The 9239-nt window shown below is 53.2% G+C and overlaps 1 long non-coding RNA gene across 1 annotated transcript; it reads right to left on the bottom strand.

The window, feature by feature from the left end:
* Window positions 1-8443: 8443 nt before the first annotated feature.
* Window positions 8444-8841, bottom strand: LOC120323670. The gene is made up of 3 exons (XR_005564345.1): window positions 8741-8841; window positions 8591-8647; window positions 8444-8493 (listed from the first exon to the last, which is right to left on the bottom strand). It is a non-coding gene; the product is annotated as an uncharacterized LOC120323670 (long non-coding RNA).
* Window positions 8842-9239: the final 398 nt, after the last annotated feature.

Below are 9239 nucleotides of genomic sequence, written 5' to 3'. Positions count from 1 at the left end.
CAGTGATCCCCCTACTCACCAGCACCCAGGCCCTGACCGGAGTCGGACACCGTGGATGTCACGTTCCGGAATACCTGAGTGAGTGAGACACAAAATTAGAAGGCATCTCTAAAGCTGCAGTGGATCCCCGCTCCTCCTGCTGCCTCCCCAACTCACCTAAAAGGCTCCTCTCTCTTCAGCTGCTCCCAAGACCGCCCCTGCAAATGACATGGGCAAATGCTCAAACACTCAGTTCTCAAACATTTAGAGATTGCTCACAAGGAAAGCCAAAAACCTCTAAACCCTAGACACTGGTTCCTACTCTTCCTAGCCAGGACTCTATACACCCAAGCAGGGCATCGCAAGACCATCCTGCTCACAGACTGGACAGCCATTGGCTCCACTGTCTAAGGGAACTGACATGTTGATGGGAGACTCTGAGCAATATTCTATCTACCCACTGATCCACGGAGCAGGGCAGAGCAGTTCCAGGCTGACCCCAAGTCAGACACCCCACACCTGTGACCACACACACCATGTGACACAATTAAGAGACGAAGGACACAAAACACGCACGAGACAAAGGACGTGACACACACCAGAACTGCTCTGCCCGGCACACGGGAATCCAATGATAGAAAGTAAGCCCTTCCTTTGATGCGTCCAAATAACCTGTCACAGGATACCCCCTGCACCAGACTCATTTCAAAAATCCCTCCAGGCGAGGCACAGACTTGCACCCACTCCCAACCCCTCTCTGGGTCTTTGCCCTGCACTTATCTTTCCAATGAGAGCCGGGGATGTTCAATTTCCAGCTTTGATGCAAGGAGGAAGCACCTGGGATGGCTCAGAGGTTCCTGCCATCGTCAGATACTAGGAGAGCCAACTGCGAGAAAGAAACATAAGCATACGTGAGTTTGTGTGCATGGGGCTCCAAACCCCCAGTGATCCCCCTACTCACCAGCACACAGGCCCTGACCGGGATCGGACACTGTGGATGTCAACGTTCGCGGGATACCTGAGAGAGAGAGAGACAAAATTAGAGGGCATCTCTAAAGCTGCAGTGGATCCCCGCTCCTCCTGCTGCCTCCCCAACTCACCTACAAGGCTCCTCTCTCTTCGGCTGCTCCCAAGACCGCCCCTGCAAATGACATGGGCAAATGCTCAAACACTCAGCTCTCAGACATTTAGGGATTGCTCACAACGAAAGCCAAAAACCTCTAAACCCTAGACACTGGTTCCTACTCTACCTAGCCGGGACCCTATACACCCAAGCAGGGTATCGCAAGACCATCCTGCTCACCGACTGGACAGCCATCGGCTCCACTGTCTAAGGGAACTGACATGTTGATGGGAGACTCTGAGCAATATTCTATCTACCCACTGATCCACAGAGCAGGGCAGAGCAGTTCCAGGCTGACCCCAAGTGAGACACCCCACACCTGTGACCACACACACCACGTGACACAATTAAGAGACGAAGGACACAAAACACGCACGAGACAAAGAACGTGACACACACCAGAACTGCTCTGCCCGGCACACGGGAATCCAATGATAAAAAGTAAGCCCTTCCTTTGATGCGTCCAAATAACCTGTCACAGGATACCCCCTGCACCGGAATAATTGCAAAAATCCCTCCAGGCCAGGCACAGACTTGCACCCACTCCCAACCCCTGGCTGGGTCTTTGCCCTGCACTTATCTTTCCGAGAGCAGGGGATGCCAATCCAGCTTTGATGCAGAGGAGGGGCACCTGGGCTGCCTCAGAGGTTCCTGCCATCGTCAGACTACCAGGAGCCAACTGCGAGAAAGAAAACCATAAGCAAGACGTGAGTTGTGTGGCATGGGGCTCAAACCCCAGTGATCCCCCTACTCACCAGCACCCAGGCCCTGATCGGCGTCGGACACTGTGGATGTCACGTTCCAGGATACCTGAGTGAGGGAGACACAAACTAAGAAGGCATCTCTAAAGCTGCTGTGGATCCCCGCTCCTCCTGCTGCCTCCCCAACTCACCTACAAGGCTCCTCTCTCTTCAGCTGCTCCCAAGACCGCCCCTGCAAATGACATGGGCAAATGCTCAAACACACAGCTCTCAAACATTTAGGGATTGCTCACAACGAAAGACAAAAACCTCTAAACCCTAGACACTGGTTCCTACTCTACCCAGTCGGGACCCTATACACCCAAGCAGGGTATCGCAAGACCATCCTGCTCACAGACTGGACAGCCATCGGCTCCACTGTCTAAGGGAACTGACATGTTGATGGGAGACTCTGAGCAATATTTTATCTACCCACTGATCCACGGAGCAGGGCAGAGCAGTTCCAGGCTGACCCCAAGTCAGACACCCCACACCTGTGACCACACACACCATGTGACACAAAACACGCATGAGAGAAAGGACGTGACACACACCAGAACTGCTCTGCCCGGCACACGGGAATCCAATGATACAAAGTAAGCCCTTCCTTTGATGCGTCCAAATAACCTGTCACAGGATACCCCCTGCACCGGACTCATTTCAAAAATCCCTCCAGGCGAGGCACAGACTTGCACCCACTCCCAACCACTCTCTGGGGCTTTGCCCTGCACTTATCTTTCTGAGAACCAGGGATGTCAATCCAGCTTTGATGCAGAGGAGGAGCACCTGGGCTGGCTCAGAGGTTCCTGCCATCGTCAGACTACTAGGAGCCAACTGCGAGAAAGAAAACCATAAGCAATACCTGAGTTGTGTGGCATGGGGCTCAAACCCCAGTGATCCCCCTACTCACCAGCACCCAGGCCCTGACCGGAGTCGGACACACCGTGGATGTCACGTTCCGGGATACCTGAGTGAGTGAGACACAAAATTAGAAGGCATCTCTAAAGCTGCAGTGGATCCCCGCTCCTCCTGCTGCCTCCCCAACTCACCTACAAGGCTCCTCTCTCTTCAGCTGCTCCCAAGACCCCACCGACCCTGCAAATGACTTGGCAAATGCTCAAACACACAGCCTCAAATAATGTTTTAGGGATTGCTCACAAACGAAAGCCAAAACCTCTAAAACCCTAGACACTGGTTCCTACTCTACCTAGCCGGGACCCTATACACCCAAGCGGGGCATCGCAAGACCATCCTGCTCACAGACTGGACAGCCATCGGCTCCACTGTCTAAGGGAACTGACATGTTGATGGGAGACTGAGCAATATTCTATCTACCCACTGATCCACGGAGCAGGGCAGAGCAGTTCCAGGTTGACCCCAAGTCAGACAACCCACACCTGTGACCACACACACCATGTGACACAAAACACGCATGAGAGAAAGGACGTGACACACACCAGAACTGCTCTGCCCGGCACACGGGAATCCAATGATAAAAAGTAAGCCCGTCCTTTGATGCGTCCAAATAACCTGTTCCAGGATACCCCCTGCACCGGACTCATTTCAAAAATCCCTCCAGGCAAGGCACAGACTTGCACCCACTCCCAACCCCTCTCTGGGGCTTTGCCCTGCACTTATCTTTCCAAGTGCAGGGGATGCCAATCCATCTTGGATGCAGAGGAGGGGCACCTGGGCTGGCTCAGAGGTTCCTGCCATCGTCAGACTACTCGGAGTCAACTGCAAGAAAGAATCACCCTAAGCAATAGTGGTTGTGCTCGGCAGGGGCTCAAACCCCAGTGATCCCCTACTCACCAGCACCGGCCCTGACGGAGTCGGACACGTGCATGTCACGTTCCAGGATACTGAGTGAGTGAGCACAAATTAGAAGGCCTCTCTAAAGCTGCCGTGGATCCCCGCTCCTCCTGCTGCCTCCCCAACTCACCTACAAGGCTCCTCTCTCTTCAGCTGCTCCCAAGACCGCCCCTGCAAATGACATGGGCAAATGCTCAAACACACAGCTCGCAAACATTTAGGGATTGCTCACTTAACTAAAGTCAAAAACCTCTAAACCCTAGACACTGGTTCCTACTCTTCCTAGCCGGGACTCTATACACCCAAGCAGGGTATCGCAAGACCATCCTGCTCACAGACTGGACAGCCATCGGCTCCACTGTCTAAGGGAACGGACATGTTGATGGGAGACTCTGAGCAATATTCTATCTACCCACTGATCCACGGAGCAGGGCAGAGCAGTTCCAGACTGACCCCAAGTCAGACACCCCACACCTGTGACCACACACACCATGTGACACAATTAAGAGACGAAGGACACAAAACACACACGAGACAAAGGACGTGACACACACCAGAACTGCTCTGCCCGGCACACGGGAATCCAATGATAAAAAGTAAGCCCTTCCTTTGATGCATCCAAATAACCTGTCACAGGATACCCCTTGCACCGGACTAATTGCAAAAATCCCTCCAGGCGAGGCACCGACTTGCACCCACTCCCAACCACTCTCTGGGGCTTTGCCCTGCACTTATCTTTCTGAGAGCCGGGGATGTCAATCCAGCTTTGATGCAGAGGAGGAGCACCTGGGCTGGCTCAGAGGTTCCTGCCATCGTCAGACTACTAGGAGCCAACTGCGAGGAAGAAAACCATAAGCAATACGTGAGTTGTGTGGCACGGGGCTCAAACCCCAGTGATCCCCGTACTCACCGGCACCCAGGCCCTGACCGGAGTCGGAGACTGTGGATGTCACGTTCCGGGATACCTGAGTGACTGAGACACCAAATTAGAAGGCATCTCTAACGCTTGCAGTGGATCCCCGCTCTCCTGCTGCCTCCCCAACTCACATACAGGCTACTCTTCTTCAGCTGCTCCCAAGGACCGCCCCTGCAAGACATTGGCAACTGCTCAAACCACACCGCTCCTCAACATTTAGGGAGGCTCAAAACGAAAGCCAAAAACCTCTCAACCCTAGACATGTTTTCCTACTCTACCCAGTCCGGACCCTATACACCAAGCAGGGTATCGCTAAGACCATCCTGCTCATCAGAGGGACCGCCCTCGCTCCACTGTCTAGGGAATGACATGTTGATGGGCGACTCCTGAGCAATATTCTATCTACCCACTGATCCACGGAGCAGGGCAGAGCAGTTCCAGGCTGACCCCAAGTCAGACACCCCACACCTGTGACCACACACACCATGTGACACAAAACACGCATGAGAGAACGGACGTGACACACACCAGAACTGCTCTGCCCGGCACACGGGAATCCAATGATAAAAAGTAAGCCCTTCCTTTGATGCGTCCAAATAACCTGTCACAGGATACCCCCTGCACCAGAATAATTGCAAAAATCCCTCCAGGCGAGGCACAGACTTGCACCCACTCCCAACCACTCTCTGGGGCTTTGCCCTGCACTTATCTTTCTGAGAGCCGGGGATGTCAATCCATCTTGGATGCAGAGGAGGGGCACCTGGGCTGGCTCAGAGGTTCCTGCCATCGTCAGACTACTAGGAGCCAACTGCGAGAAAGAAAACCATAAGCAATACGTGAGCTGTGTGGCATGGGGCTCAAACCCCAGTGATCCCCCTACTCACCAGCACCCAGGCCCTGACCGGAGTCGGACACTGTCGATGTCACCTTCCAGGATACCTGAGTGAGTGAGACACAAACTTAGAAGGCATCTCTAAAGCTGCAGTGCATCCCCGCTCCTCCTGCTGCCTCCCCAACTCACCTACAAGGCTCCTCTCTCTTCAGCTGCTCCCAAGACCGCCCCTGCAAATGACATGGGCAAATGCTCAAACACACAGCTCTCAAACATTTAGGGATTGCTCACAACGGAAGTCAAAAACCTCTAAACCCTAGACACTGGTTCCTACTCTACCCAGTCGGGACTCTATACACCCAAGCAGGGTATCGCAAGACCATCCTGCTCACCGACTGGACAGCCATCGGCTCCACTGTCTAAGGGAACTGACATGTTGATGGGCGACTCTGAGCAATATTCTATCTACCCACTGATCCACGGAGCAGGGCAGAGCAGTTCCAGGCTGACCCCAAGTCAGACACCCCACACCTGTGACCACACACACCATGTGACACAAAACACGCATGAGAGAAAGGACGTGACACACACCAGAACTGCTCTGCCTGGCACACGGGAATCCAATGATAAAAAGTAAGCCCTTCCTTTGATGCATCCAAATAACCTGTTCCAGGATACCCCCTGCACCGGACTCATTTCAAAAATCCCTCCAGGCGAGGCACAGACTTGCACCCACTCCCAACCACTGTCTGGGGCTTTGCCCTGCACTTATCTTTCCAAGTGCAGGGGATGCCAATCCATCTTGGATGCAGAGGAGGGGCACCTGGGCTGGCTCAGAGGTTCCTGCCATCGTCAGACTACTAGGAGCCAACTGCGAGAAAGAAAACCATAAGCAATACGTGAGTTGTGTGGCATGGGGCTCAAACCCCAGCGATCCCCCTACTCACCAGCACCCAGGCCCTGACCGGAGTCGGACACTGTGGATGTCACGTTCCAGAATACCTGAGTGAGTGAGACACAAAATTAGAAGGCATCTCTAAAGCTGCAGTGGATCCCCGCTCCTCCTGCTGCCTCCCCAACTCACCTACAAGGCTCCTCTCTCTTCAGCTGCTCCCAAGACCGACCCTGCAAATGACATGGGCAAATGCTCAAACACTCAGTTCTCAAACATTTAGAGATTGCTCACAAGGAAAGCCAAAAACCTCTAAACCCTAGACACTGGTTCCTACTCTACCCAGTCCGGACCCTATACACCCAAGCAGGGTATCGCAAGACCATCCTGCTCACAGACTGGACAGCCATCGGCTCCACTGTCTAAGGGAACTGACATGTTGATGGGAGACTCTGAGCCATATTCTATCTACCCACTGATCCACGGAGCAGGGCAGAGCAGTTCCAGGCTGACCCCAAGTCAGACACCCCACACCTGTGACCACACACACCATGTGACACAATTAAGAGACGAAGGACACAAAACACGCACGAGACAAAGGACGTGACACACATCAGAACTGCTCTGCCCGGCACACGGGAATCCAATGATAAGAAGTAAGCCCTTCCTTTGATGCATCCAAATAATCTGTCACAGGATACCCCTTGCACCGGACTAATTGCAAAAATCCCTCCAGGCGAGGCACAGACTTGCACCCACTCCCAACCACTCTCTGGGGCTTTGCCCTGCACTTATCTTTCTGAGAGTCGGGGATGTCAATCCAGCTTGGATGCAGAGGAGGGGCACCTGGGCTGGCTCAGAGGTTCCTGCCATCGTCAGACTACTAGGAGCCAACTGCGAGAAAGAAAACCATAAGCAATACGTGAGTTGTGTGGCATGGGGCTCAAACCCCAGCGATCCCCCTACTCACCAGCACCCAGGCCCTGACCGGAGTCAGACACTGTGCATGTCACGTTCCGGGATACCTGAGTGAGTGAGACACAAAATTAGAAGGCATCTCTAAAGCTGCAGTGGATCCCCGCTCCTCCTGCTGCCTCCCCAACTCACCTACAAGGCTTCTCTCTCTTCAGCTGCTCCCAAGACCGCCCCTGCAAATGACATGGGCAAATGCTCAAACACACAGCTCTCAAACATTTAGGGATTGCTCACAACGAAAGTCAAAAACCTCTAAACCCTAGACACTGGTTCCTACTCTTCCTAGCCGGGACCCTATACACCCAAGCAGGGTATCGCAAGACCATCCTGCTCACAGACTGGACAGCCATCGGCTCCACTGTCTAAGGGAACTGACATGTTGATGGGAGACTGAGCAATATTCTATCTACCCACTGATCCACGGAGCAGGGCAGAGCAGTTCCAGGCTGACCCCAAGTGAGACACCCCACACCTGTGACCACACACACCATGTGACACAAAACACGCATGAGAGAAAGGACGTGACACACACCAGAACTGCTCTGCCCGGCACACGGGAATCCCATGATAAAAAGTAAGCCTTTCCTTTGATGCGTCCAAATAACCTGTTCCAGGATACCCCCTGCACCGGACTCCTTTCAAAAATCCCTCCAGGCGAGGCACAGACTTGCACCCACTCCCAACCCCTCTCTGGGTCTTTGCCCTGCACTTATCTTTCCAAGTGCAGGGGATGCCAATCCATCTTGGATGCAGAGGAGGGGCACCTGGGCTGGCTCAGAGGTTCCTGCCATCGTCAGACTACTCGGAGTGAACTGCAAGAAAGAAAACCAGACACCATATCTGAGTAGTGTGGCATGTGGCCCCAGCCCCCATGATCCCTCTACTCACTCTCAACGAGGCAGGTCCTCGGGGCGCTGACTCTGACGAGACTTGGCAATGTGCTGTCATCTCCTGGGATACATGAGCGAGAGAGAGACAAAATTAGAGGGCATCTGTAAAGCTGTAGTGGATTCCTGCTCCTCCTGCTGCCTCCCCGACTCACCTCCAATGCTCATCTGCTCCCAAAGGTTAGCTGGATGGCACCTGCAATCCAAAAAGCTCAGTGCTTCATTGCTGATCCTTTCAATACTCGGAGATTACCTACAAGGACAGCTCCAGAGGAGTAAACTGTGTCTGTCACCTCACTGTGAATTGTGTTCGGCCATCTGAGGCTGCCTACATCTCCTGCAAAAAAACCCAGAGGCAACTGTGAGTACTTAGATACTGCCCAAGAGTTTGCTGCTCCCATGGCAGTTTCTGTCTGACACCCCTTGACCATGACCTCTTACAGGCAGGGTCCCTGTCACGTTGGACTGCACGTTAGAAGTCTGTGCACTGCCTGTAAAACAAAAAAACAAGTATGTACACAGATTCACCACAAATACACCGCCTGCAAAAGAGCAGCTAGTTTTGTCCTGCAGTCACTGCTCACCTTCCTCACCGGGCTCACCTTCCCTCTGGTGCCTATCGTCTGCTGGGCTGAGGGCTCTGCATCCTAAAAAAAAACAAAAAACCAAAACTAAACCACCAAACCATCCAAATGAACAATAAACCTAGGGCCAAAAGTCATGTCTTGGCTCTGACCTCACATGACAACCCACCTTCTGACTTTGCTCCTCCAGTCTCTTCTGTTCTTCTCTGCTTTACATCCAGTCCCTCTGACGCTGCAAAGAAATGAGTTACCAAAGTCAGCCATATAGATGGAGAGACCTTAACTGCTGTGCAATTCTCATTTCTCCTTAGACAAGCCCTCTGGGGTCCAAAGACAACCTGCACAAACAAACACTGACCTAACTTTAAGGTCCTGCTGTACCGCTCCCATTGGCTCTGGACAAGCCCGCTCTCGTGACTGCACACACACTGCAGGCAGGGGCTGCCTCCGGGAGGACTGGAGAACTGCTGCCCTGAGTGGCTGAGCCTATCACAGGGTA

The sequence above is a fragment of the Pipra filicauda genome, unplaced genomic scaffold, assembly GCF_003945595.2.
Source record: "Pipra filicauda isolate LSUMZ 115617 unplaced genomic scaffold, ASM394559v2 scaffold1131_size27228_pilon, whole genome shotgun sequence".
In the NCBI taxonomy this organism is placed as follows: domain Eukaryota; kingdom Metazoa; phylum Chordata; class Aves; order Passeriformes; family Pipridae; genus Pipra; species Pipra filicauda.
This window is presented reverse-complemented; position numbering and strand designations above follow the sequence as displayed.